The sequence below is a fragment of the Arvicola amphibius genome, chromosome X, assembly GCF_903992535.2.
Source record: "Arvicola amphibius chromosome X, mArvAmp1.2, whole genome shotgun sequence".
Taxonomy (NCBI): Eukaryota; Metazoa; Chordata; class Mammalia; order Rodentia; family Cricetidae; genus Arvicola; species Arvicola amphibius.
In genome coordinates this window covers 46,254,341-46,268,304 of record NC_052065.1, presented here as the reverse complement: position 1 = coordinate 46,268,304, position 13,964 = coordinate 46,254,341, and positions in this window count along the sequence as shown.

Below are 13,964 nucleotides of genomic sequence, written 5' to 3'. Positions count from 1 at the left end.
ATAAAGACAAAAATAGAACATGTTTTTATTTCTATTTATTTTAGGAAAAATATTATCTTTTCTCATTTTACATGCCAAATTCATTTTCCACTCCCTCCCTTCTTCTTGCTCCCTCCATTCCCCATCCTATCCCCCATTCACTCCTCAGTGTAGGTAAGGCTTCCCATGGGGAGTCAACAAAGTCTAACACATTGCTTTGAGGCAGGACCAAGGCTCTCCTCACTATATCTAGCATGACCAAGGTAACCCTCCCGAGAAAATGTGTTTCAAAAGCAGAACAAGCAGTCAGGATCAATCCTGATCTCACTGCCAGTGGCCCCACAGTCTGCCCCAGCCATACAACTGTCGCCCACATTCAGAGGATCTAATTTGGTCCTATTCTGGTTCCCTCACTGTCAGAAATGAGTTGGAAGACTTCTCTTAGCTCAGGTAAGCTGTTGCAGTGGTTTCACCATCATGTTCCTTAGTTCTTTGCTCTTGTTCTCACTCCTCCCTCTCTTCGACTGGACTTTGGGAGCTCAGCCCGCTGCTCTGCTGTGGTTCTCTACATCTGCTTCCATCAGATGGAATGTAGGTTCTATAATGACATTTAAGATAGTCATCAGTGTGACTACAGGGCAAGGCCAGTTCAGGCAACCGCTCCACTGTTGCTTTGGACCTTCACTGGAATCATACTTGTCAATTCCTGGGAATTACTCTAGTGCTAGGTTTCTTGCTAGCCCCATAATGGCTTTGTCTTTCAAAATATCTTTCCTTGTTATCCACCTTTGTCCTTCTCCCATCTCGACAATCCCATTCCTTCTAGTTCTCCCCGCACACGCACACTTTTCACCTTCCCATCTCCTTGCACCCCCATGCTCCCAATTTTCTCCAGAAATCTTGTCTATTTCCTCTTCCCCGAGGTTTCTACGTGTATTTCTCCTAGGGTTCTCCTTGTTATTGGCTTCTCTGGGGTTGTGGACTAGAGGCTCCTTATCATTTATTTTACAGCTAGTATTCTCCTATGAGTGGGTACATACCATGTTTATCTTTCTAGGTCTGAGTTATGTCACTCAGGATGGGATTTTCTAGTTCCATCTATTTGCATTCAGATTTGAAGATGTCGTTTTTTTCCGCTGAGTAGCATTCCTTTGTGTAAACGTACCACATTTTCTTTATTCATTCTTAAGTTGAGGGATATCTAAGTTGTTTCCAGGTTCTAGCTATTATGAATAATGCTGCTATGAACATGGTTGAAAAAAATGTCTTTTGAGTATATGCCTAACAGTGGGATTGCTGGGTCTTGCAGTAGGTTGATTCCCAATTTTCTGAGAAATTGCCATAGTGATTTCCAGAGTGGTTGTACAAGTTTGCATTCCCACCAGCAAATTAGGAATGCTCCCCTTGCATCACATCCTCTCCAGCATAAGCTATTATTGGTGTTTTTGATCTTAGCCATTCTGAACATTGTATGATGGTATCTCAGAGTAGAGAAAACCATGTTCTCTAATATGTTGAAATTATAATGTAATCATATCATTTTCTTTTCTCCTTCACCTTCAAACCCTCTCATGTACCCACTTAATCTGTTTCAAATGAGTGGCCTCACTTTTCTTTAACTGTGTTTTTAATTTTTAATAAATTATTTTACATCCCTGCTGTACTTTCCCCTCCCTTCTGTTTTCCCACTTCCTCCCCTCAACTCACTTTTATGAATCCCCCCAACCCATTCCTCCTGACCATTTTCTATTATATATACAGTTAGTGTGCTCTTCCCTGGGGAAAACTACTTCTCCCACTTTAAGCATTCCTCAGTTGTCCCTAGATCTTTATGTCAGGTTGAGGCTTTAAATGAATTTTCATGTCTCTTTAGCAAGTAAATTGTTGTCATTCCCATTCAAGTCACCTTTAGGCAGCTGTGTTGGGGCAATTTCATGAGTATAGCTTCTGACATTTCTAGAAGACATAATCTCACAGGTAACTTACTGACTGTTCTTCTAAATCTTGAAGTCATTCTAACCAATTTCCTACAATGATCTTTGAACCTTATTTTCTGGAAGTATTCTATACATATAACAATTGAAACTTTGCTGAGTAACATGGACTTTAATGTTTTTCTAATTTTAAAAGTTACAAGAATATGTGAAAAACATGTCATGAGAAATCCACCACTTGCTATACTCAAATTATTTTTAAAGTAAAATTTATAGACAATGAACTCAAAATCAAGATGATAAAAGTCTTACCGTACTCAATTTTATATAGAAGTTATTTATATTTGAGTATTTGATAGAATGACTGAAAAACATAAGCTACAAAGAACAGTTGACAAACATATCTTCAAATTCATTAAAAATTTTTGGGAGCATCCTAGTTAAATCGTGTTATGACTACTTCTCATGGCGATGAATGATACGGACATTCTTAACAATCTAAAACATGTGAATGGGCCAAATAATGTTATTTAATGCATCCCATTTGACAATTTAAACTGAAGAATGTATCAAATACAGCTATGAGCAAAGTGTTGAGATTGTGAACTCATATGCATTTTTGTTAAATTAATTGATTGGTTTATTCTTTCTATTAGCAGTAGAAATCCCAGTTTGAAATTATTAATGGCATGAGGCTGAGAAATCTTTAAGATAAATATCCTATAACTAGTTAAACAGAAACAGTTACATGACATACTTTATGATATGTATTATTGCTGTTAATTTCACATGGATTTTAAAAATATTATTATTCCAAAGGTACTTCAGATTTCCTCATGACCAAAAATAAGATAAAACAAATGTGATTGAACTCCAAAATGATAATGTTTTATTCTATGTATGTATAATTATATATGTTCAATTTATACTATACAACGTATATGTAAGTAGCTATTACATTCTTTAAAGCATTAGATTATACTTTACATGAAAATATACAATAATGGAATTAGGTGCATTTTTCTCTCATTTGAAATTTTGTTCTATAAATCCTGGCAAGAATGCACACTATATTTCTCCTCAATCCCTTGAAGGATAGATTTTTGTATGACATTTTACCAGTTATTTAAAAATGAGTAAACTTTAAATGTTGAAAATTACATAAAACCAATTGCAGAAAGCAAGTCTATTCTTCCAGAGTTGTCATTATAGATACAGTGTAGTAATATTGAGAGTAATTCTTAATATAGCAGTAAGAAAAACATCTAAACCTTAGTCTTGTAACTTTTGATTTAAAATCAGATGCCTCATTGGGGGGAAATGCTCACACTTTTCTTACTTTGACTTTTCTATCTTTGAGTAAAGACATGTCTTAATTAGAAAATTTTGAATATGAAACATAAATTACCATAGGAAAGTCACCAGCATAGGCAACCACTTCATTCACACACATTAAAACTTTTAGCCTGTATTCATTTGGATGGGCATATAAGGACCCATGTTTGTCCTTGTAGTGCACATGTGGAAACCCCGACCAAATTATGGCAGCTGGTTGTCTTCTTCCACTGTGTGGATTCCTGGAGTAGAACTCAGGTCACCCAAGTTGGGTGCAAGTGACTGTCCCTTGCTTGCCCCATTGATATTTGAGATTATCAATGTTCCTGCATTGGCTCTAAAAATAACTTCTTTAATAGACTGAAAATATAAAAACACTGGTTTGATTCTTGACATTATTGACATTTGAGGAATAGGAATTTGCTAAAACAAAGTACCGAAAATGGACTGTAAGTCAACATATGAATTACTGTAATATAATATTTTTAAAAATTTAGTGATGAGCACATATGTAAAAAGAGAAATATAAAGGTTACATTTCAGCTTTAAGTTCAAAAATAATTTGTAGGATAATTTAAATGAGTCCATGCAGATCCACTTACTTTTTCCATATAAATGACAATTTCTCTGTGGAGTGTCAGTAAGAAATATTGGTTCCTTCCTTGTCCTCCAGCTTCCAGCTGAGTGTGACTGGGGAGAACAAAAGAAGGATTTGTGAGATAAAGAAAATTGGGTGAGGGGATATTTTTTCTTTGTTCTACTTTTGTAAATTGATAATTTAGGTGACCAAGAGATTAGATATAAAATTCACAGATCCTGGCTCAAAGACCTCTCTTTCCAGCTTTTCTACTATCTCAGGGTCTAGTATTTGCATGGTATTTTTTTTATTTTTAGTTATGCCTTCACTGTGTATGTATACACGTGTGAGTAAGTGAATGTATTCCTGCATGTGCTTGTGCGTGTGTGTGTGTGTGTGTGTGTGTTTTATTGAAGTTTCCTCAAGTAATTCTACTAAACACATAGTTTAATAGTTTACTGTACATAGAAAATCATCTAGATAGTATTTGTTACTAACATGAAAATATTACAACCACAGAAGTAGTGGTGAGGGGGTGTTCAACTTCTCATATTTTGATACTTTAAATTTATATTATTTACATATTTATAAAATTCCTGTATCCATTCATTTTTAATAGCAATAAAATATACAGCAAGTGTTTGAGGGATACTTTTAAAGGAAGCCCATTCATTTTGTTGCTTTGTAAAATGTTTTATGTAGGCTGTATTAAAATTTGGAATTTGACTCTGCGTTTAGCAATTGATATGTATTTCACACTAGTACAACGCACAAGTTTTAAAAAATTTAGACAAATAATGCTGCTATAAGCATAGTTGAACAGATGCTTTTGTAATATGATTGGGCATCTCTTGGGTAAATTCCCAAGAGTGGGATTGCTGTCCTGGATACTGGAAGTAGACAAGATTGCCGGACAAAAAATGGGAACATAGGGGTGGGGTGGGATGGGGGGAGGGGGGATGGAGAGAGAAAAGTGTGAAGTGGAGGATGGGAAGAGCTTGGGGGAATAGGATGGTTGGGATATAGGAAGGGTGGATATGGGAACAAGGAATTATATGTCTTACTTAAGGGAGCCATTCTAGGGTTGGCAGAGACTTGACTCTAGAGGGGTTCCCAGGTGTCCAGGAAGACGCCCCCAGCTAGGTCCTTGGGCAGCTGAGGAGAGGGTGCCAGAAATGTCCAGATCCTATTGCCATACTCATGAATATCTTGCATATCACCATAGAACCTTCACCTGGCATTGGATGGAGAAAATGACAGAGCCCCACATAAAAAAAAAAATTTAGACAATGATCTGGAAATTATTTGGAACATTTCTGACCTGTAAATTTTTTACACATTTAAAGCCCCTCATATATCATAAAAGTGTATGTATACATCATTAAAGTAGGGACTAATGAAAGGAATTTTTGTGATTAGTGGAAACTAAATGATTTTTCTTTCTGTTGCTGGTCATTACAAATTGAAATAACTAAAATTGGGTTCATATCCTTGGTAAAAATTTATGGAACATATGAAGACATCAAAATTAGCAATGTACACGCTGAAGATTTATGATAGATAACACGTGACCTAATTTTAAAAATCAATATTACGCTATTCTACGATGGTTTAATGGGGAAAGGTGTTTCCTACCAAGAGCGATTACTTGATTTTGATTACTGAAGCCAGCATAGTGGAAGGAGTGAATAACCCTTGCAGGTTGTCCTCTGATGTTCACATGTGGGCTAATAATGCACATGGACCCTCTCCCACATACACAAATATGCACACAACTAAATATGTTATTTTTTTAAAAAGAAGACATTACTAAATATTTTAAAAATCAGTATCTTATGATTTTAATTAAATATCTGTTCAAAGCACATTTTAAAAGATGAAGCAGCAATTGATTTCACAGAATATATAAAATGAAGACTATACAAAACCAAAACTCTCTTTTTGGTCCTTGGGAAACTGATTAAGGATGACAACTTGAAAAGTAGTTCAAAACTTTGTGTTTAAGATACAAATATTTTGTAGGTATGGATGGTAGGAAGGAATATCATTTGGTGATTAGCGATGGAAACTTTGTTAGTGTTTCTTAAAAAACTGAACTGTTCCTTCCATTGTAATGTCATTCATACATATTTAATCCAGAAGCAATTAAGGTACATGTTCATTAAATTGCTGCATGTTAAAGAGCATAGAGCACAACACAAATTTATACCACCTGGAATTACTCCAAATCATTGTGAAGAAAATGAGTTTGTATATGATGTTTTATGCATATAACATTACTCTGTAAATTGAATGAGATATTGTTTTCTGAAACAATACAGATGAAATTTATACTGAGTTAAAAAGCCAGCCCCTTTGCGTGATACGTAAAAATTCTATGCGTGATCCATTTCACATGAAATTCTCTAATTACAAGCTAATATGTAACAACAAAAATGTATGTGTATATTTTATACTCACTCCCATGCTCATCTATACTGTTTTTTTTTTATTTTGATAGTTCTTTGAAATCACACTTTGAATTTAATTGAAATTGACTTTTATATATGGTAAATTGATGAAATTTTAATTCATACATGGAATTACAAGATAATAATATATTACAATGGAGACATGTACAGTGTTGCTTAGAGCCCATATTTTTTATTTATGACATTTCAGGTAAAATTGTTCAATAATATAAATCTAATTTAGTAGCATAAACTAACAGTATTGTAAATGTGCTAAATTGTTTCACAAAGTAATTAGTAATAAATTGCTTTATCATTATTTTAGATCATCTATGTAATATAAGCTTCATTTATTCTAAAAAGGAATTGCTTTGAAAATTCTTATGCTTAGATATTTAAATGCCATGATTATATGAATATTTAAGTCTTTAAAGACAGACACATTTGCTGCTAATGCCAATCAAATCTAAGATGACCAAAGGAACCCTGCATTCATGAATAAGTAATCTTTATTCCCAAGAGTTTTCTGAATCGTCTAAGAAGTCCTGTGGGAATAGGGAGAACATTCTTTGAATGACATTTTATCTAAAAGTGAAACAATCACAGGAGCAGATGTAGGATATTAGAATCTGCTTGACCTGTATATAAGGATTTCTGTGTTTGAACTCTAAAGAATCTTCTTTGCTTGAGTCTAAACTATAATCAACAATATTGAATCACTGACTCACTATCAAAAGCCTATACAATGCTTTGAATGTATATCTTGATCACCCAGTATAAATTCCAAAAATATTTTATAGTTACTATTTTTTTTCATAATTGCAATGATAATAGCCTCCTGGAATTTTGAAGGTCAGCCTTATACTGGAGATTTGACTTGGAAATTTCATAGTGGCTATTTAAACTATGTGAAATATTTTCTGCATAAAACAATAAATTTTGTTTAAATTTTAAACTGCTTTATAAAGATACAGGTTTGTTGAATATTGCTGGTGGTTCTGCTGGGACCGTTGAAGCTGAATTCTAATAAATATGTCATAATTATGATGTAATTGTGCACGAGTTCTAAGAGAAATGTACTCTATTTCAGGAATTGTTAGAGTAGAAAGAGTGTCATTAAAAAAACTCTTAAAATTATACAAATCTACATAAAATTTAGTAAAATTTTATCAAAAGCCTTATACATTTTCTAGATAATGAAATATATACACATATACCTCATTCTGATGTCGTTAAACATTTTTTGTTAACAAATGATAAAGAATTTAGTCCTCACACATGTATAAAATTAATACTACACAATAGATTGTATTAAGTGATGTTTATATGTACATTTATTAATTCAATATGTTTGTAGCTTATTTCTAGTGCTAGGTAAACAAAATGTGCAAAGAACAGTATCAAGAGCTGACAAATGGGTTTCAGTGACAAACACAATATTATTGAATGATAAAACCTGTACTAAGCAGTTCACAGGGGACAGCGAGGCAGAGACATTCCATCATCTTTTAAAAGACACAGCAAATCCCTCATGAATGACTGGTAGATTGGAGATTATGACTGTTGTGTGTGCAAAATTGCATGATACATTTGCTATTTTATATATGGGGTATTATTACATCATAGTTCATCAGTAAAACATGTACTCAGTTAAATATTATCACATGGGAATCATTGTACTTGTATTGAATTTATATTTCATTATATTGAATTTTGGGTTAGTATACAAAGTGGTGATTTTCATCAATGCATGGTGTTATTTATCATAGTTTACTTTCTTTCATTGTCTTTACTCACATGATGTATTTTAATATTTACAACCATGATTTACAATTAAATGGACTTTATACGTCATTCAAGATAACAATCGTTGAAACCTTCATTATAATACTCTAGTAGGCTCAATATTTCAGCATTGTTTTATTACATGTTTATAACACAAATGTATATTTATCAGTGATTGGTTTAACTTGCCAATATATCATTTTTCTGGATATTTTCAATCACATATTCAAACAACATCACAGCTCTGTGATATAGTTTAAATTTTGACATATTTTATATGCTTCACTGTGACATTTAAAACATGATTATATACATGCAAAATTTATATACACATCTGCACATAGATTATATATTCATTTCAATACATTTATGGAAGAAATATTTTCTAGTATAATACATTCATTGTTTGAAAAATAGTAATAAATGTGAAAACATGAAAAATACTGCAATTTATTGTTTTGAAAAAGTTAGAATTATAAACAATGTTTGATATTAAATCAACATGTCATTGTATTCTAAACACTTGTGTCAAATGAATATGACTCTATTTCATAAACACTAACAAAACAATCCAATTCAAATTGTACTCATTAAAGCCAAAGTGAATAGCACAAAAAATGAATAACATGTAGTTTCACTGTCTGTCATTTTAAAAGACTAAAATAAAAAGGAACATTCTGAATAGATAGTGAATCAATCTCATACACTTTCTCAGTGAATTAACTGAGAGTGGTTTTGTATGCCCACAATCTGTTCCTGTATACTAAAAATTAATGTGGAGCTTTTACCTACTTATATCAAGTACTTATCTCTTGAAACCTTTTAATCATCTGAGTATCACCAATGCAAAACAGAACCCAGGTAAATCAAAGAAGAGAGGTTCTTTAAGCTTTTAGGAACTAGACATTACCATAGCAACAAGAGGCACTCTTTATAAGGCTTTAATACCTCTGTTTTATTTTCCATTGCAGCAGAGGTTTACAAAAGGCACACTCAAAGGCTTTGTTGGGAATTTTATGGTGTGTCAGCATAGCCATGGTTGGGGTTATAATGAAGTAATTTTAAATTTATACAGGAAAAATCAGGATAAGTAGAAAGCCACTTTTTAAGCAGTAACTCAATTCTGTGTTAAAGACACCCATACTACTATCCTGTAATAGGAAGCATTGATATTTGAAAATAAAAAGAAATATTTATCATGCAAAACTCCAGTTTTTATGTTTATATATTTTTACATATGTTATATATATACGCAAACATAATAAATATTTTAAATTTACATGATGAATATTTTATTTTTATGAATCATATACATATGATCTTTAGTCTTTATAATAGATTAAAAATGGCATGCATGCCATTCATTTTGAAAATCATTCTATAATTTAATATATGTTAAGCCCCCTTCTTTTTGTTTATTTTAGTATGCAAAGTAATTTCTTTCATTTGACATTTTTATATATGTACATCGTTACTTTCTTATTGATCTCTATCAAAGACCCTGACCCTATTTTGGTGGTCCTTACCCTTCCTCAAATTAAAATAGTCCCCATTCTGCTTTCGTACCATGTATACTCCCATATCTTATAAATTTGCTATTTTTCCCTCCCTAAGGACTCTTTTTCCTTCCTGATTTATGACCCTCTTTCTATATATTGTTTTACTTTGAAACTGCACATTTCCACACTCCCCTGCATGCTTATGTGTGTATGTATGTATGTATGTATGTATGTATGTATGTATGTATATACATATATAAGAAAAACAATATAGTAATACAGTATTTCTCTTTTATAGTTTGGTATATTGTGTTAAAAGTGATTTCTATTTTTACTCATTTAGAGAGAATTATGATGTATTTTTTCAGATCTGAATAAAATTCCATTATGTGTTTATACCACGTTTTTTGTATCCATTTACCTTTTTATGGACATCTAAACTGGTTTCATTTCTTAGCTCTTCTTCAGAATATAGTTTTCTCCTTTCTAAATGGGGACTCATGTGTTTTCACTATTTCCTCCAGTAACTCATATATACCCTTTATTTCATTGCCTCTCAAAGCAGAACAATCTTCCATATGAAGTCCAGATATGTTTAAGGACATTTAATCAATATTCAGTGGATTTGCATGCTAATTAATTAAATGCAGTATTTATTCATCCATGTAAAAATGTTTTAAAACATTATATGTTCTAGAAGTTTTAACAGAGAATATGGGGAAAGTATGACTACATTGGTCTTATTAGCTCTGTGCCCTGACAATAATGTGATGTTAAATAAATTATATTGAGGCAGATAACTTTAAGATGAAACAAATACAATAGAATGTTCATTGGCTATGCTGACAGCATTCAGACAGAGCGTATAATTCAGCCTAGAACATTAGAGCATCAAAAGTCATCATGCATCGATGTTAAGTGAATTAGGGCAAGTGGACATAATAATTTGAATAGCAGGGATCTGAAGGAAGACAAACACATTTTAAACAACTTATAGTTTATCTTCAGTTGACTGGTAATGACCCAGTGGTACACTCTCAGATTCAAGCTTTAGAAAAAATACTCTATTTACTAGCTATATGAGAGAAGAGTGTGCTGAAAGAGCATCAGAGTAGTTCAGATAAGCAGAAATATAGGTGAGTATTTCAATCACACAAAATAGGCCTAAATTGGATACAAAACTGTGGATACACAAAGTATATCATGGTTCCTAGATGCAGAAGGGGAGTAAGATATAAAAAGTATTTTTAATGAGTACACCATTCTTTGGATATACTATCAAGATGTTATCTCCAGTAATCCACCTAATCAGCTCACAGTTTTTAACAAAATCAATATATCATACTTGCTTCATTAAGTTGCAAAAGAATCTCAGAGGAGGGTGTTACTAAAAATTACAGATGACGTAAGCTTTTCACTTCATACCAAAAGATGGACAGTTGACACTACCATGAAAACCCAGCTACTTTGGCCCGCTTTAACCATTTGTCAAGATATATTATGTCCTTTTCAATATCCTGGGGGTAAAGATTATCATTAATCTACAAGTGAGGAAATAAACAACTATGTCAATGACCTGGTGCTTGAGTGTTAATGCAAATTATTTTTTATTGCAACTTTCCTTTAGTTTTCCTATAGTTTTCTCTTGTTGTTCCCTTTGCAAAATAAAAAGTGCAGTTACATTGTAATGATTAAATATACACATATAGCATCAGAATGTTGGCCATTGTGAAATTTTGTGGGTGTGCTCAGAAAGACAGGCACTGACAATGCAGCACTTGGGCTGAGGTAGCATATAGATTGGTGGAAACGAGAGCACACCAGCTATAAATTCACCAGTGTTCATTTGCTAAAGGGACTGCTTTATGTATCTGCAAATAGGAAATAACAAAGCATCCAACTCTTTTTTAAAAGACAAAGAAAAACAGGGACCTTGTAAAGCTTTCTTTAGAAATTTCAAACAGTCATTTTTAATTTTAGATGCTGTTCCTTATGTTTGATGCAAAAGAAGATAACTTACAGTGGGTGTGAAATGCAATTGCATTTATAGCATGTTATATTTTATGTAAATTAGCATTTATATATTGAGACTTTCATATCAGGGCGTCTATGGATTTTCTATTAGAACACCGGCGAATATTTTAATTAGAGCTTGTGAGAATATTTTGTTTTCCTTCAAAGTTCAGATTAGTTTTCAAAACGAAATGACATTAGTTTTGCTCTTTATTTAGCACCTTAAAAAGGTAACACTTTAGAGAGTTTACAAAATAGTAGAAAATTGTGAGTCACAAATTCTGATTGTACAAATAATTTTAAAGTGATTATTAAAGAGTTGGTCCATGTCAAATACGATTCTTTCTTTTATATTGCTTGTTTTTTAATTCTTTATCTAGATTTAGTCATGTTTTTCTTCATTCAACTATAGCAATCTCTTCAAATACCCACAGTCCATAAAATAGGTCATAATAATAGAAAGGTACCTTATCTTTGACACTGACTATAAAAATCTACACAAGAGCCTTTTAATATGGTATATATTGCCATTATAAAAAGCTAGTAATTTGTTGAGAAATAAAATGATATCTCCACATGGAAATATTAGTCAATTACAAATAGTACCACAATCCATCACTTGTGCAATCAGACCAAACTGGGATAAGTTACACTATAACATGGAAGATAAGAGTACAGAGAATTGTGGAAAGATGCTTAATTATATCCCTTTTCACTTTGTATTTTTAAAACATTACTGAAAATAATTGAATAATAACCATGTGCTGTATTTCATGTCTCTTTACAGACATGTTTATTTGATGCAAACTGCTGTGTATCTTTGAGAATGACAAATTACTGGTTTTGGTTTTAAGATGAAATGTTAATAAAATAAGTAAATGAAGCACAAATGTTCTCCCTTAAAGGTTAGAAATACCTACTTAGATTGTACTTAGACTTCTTAAAAAAGTGTTTGAAAGTTTCTTAGATTAAATTTTAATTTTTCACTTTTCCAAGATAAAATAAAATGTAAATAACATTATAAAATAGGTGGACTTTCTTAAGTTTGGATGAAAAATAGCTACATAATATCACTGTTAGCTCTATTGTTTGTTTTATATAAATGAGATAAGGTGATGTATCTAGTACTCATAATCCACAAGAATAATCCTGTGCCAGGCGGTGGTGGCTCACGCCTTTAATCCCAGCACTCAGGAGGCAGAGGCAGGCAGATCTCTGTGAGTTCGAGAGCAGCCTGGTCTACAAGAGCTAGCTCCAGGACAGGCTCTAAAGCTGCAGAGAAACCCTGTCTCGAAAAACCAAAGAAAAAGAATAATCCTGTGTAGAAAATTCTTATATGCAGTAATTATCAAGAAGGCTTTGTTTTTCAAATCTCATAGAGTCAACAATTTTAGTTTTATAAATGTGATAATTGTTACAATGTGAAACTTCATCAAACATCTTACTTGTAAACATAAAGTGGCTTAAATATAGATACTAGATTGTTTTAGGGGAGTCATTATTCTTTATAAATATACTTTAATTCTAAATACATAAATTCTTGTAACTTATGTATAAATGTTTATCTATATACATATATGTACATATGAATGAAATCAGGGAAAATAAGAGTAGACACTAAAGAAGATTGGCAATAGTATGGAAAAAAGCTAATTTGCTCACCTTATTGAGTCTTTCAGCCATTAACATATTATATGTATCACTTACATGCTTATTTTATATTTTATTTTCAGAAATCAAGCAATAGTTGCATAAATGTTTATTTTATTCTTTTAGTATATTTTTTCTGTGTGAGTTAATTCTAAATTGTATTAAAACCATTTTTTCATTGAAATAAGCACTACTGTTTTATTATACTTAAGGCCAGAGCCACAAGATGAAACACATATTTAGAACTGTTATCCTGACTAACAATATGCTGTATCAAACTTAGGTCCTAGTAATTCCTTTTTTTTTCTTTTTTTCTTTTTAATTTATTTATTTTTACTTAAAATTTTCCACCTCCTCCCATCCCCCTCCCCTTCTCTCATTCCCCTCCCCTTCCTCCCAGCCCACTCCCCCTTCTTCTCCAGTTCAAAGAGCAGTCAAGGTTCCCTGCCCTGTGGGAAGTCCAAGGTCCTCCCCCTCCATCCAGGTCTAGGAAGGTGAGCATCCACAGACTAGGCTCCCACAAAGCCAGTACATGGAGTAGAATCAAAACTCAGTGCCATTGTCCTCGGCTTCTCATTCAGCCCTCCTTGTCAGCCACGTTCAGAGAGTCCTGTTTGATGACATGCTGTATCAGTCCCAGTCCAGCTGGCCTTGGTGAGCTCCCAGTAGATCAGCCACACTGTCTCAGTGGGTGGTCGCACCCCTAGCGGTCCTGACTTCCTTGCTCATGTTCTCCCTCCTT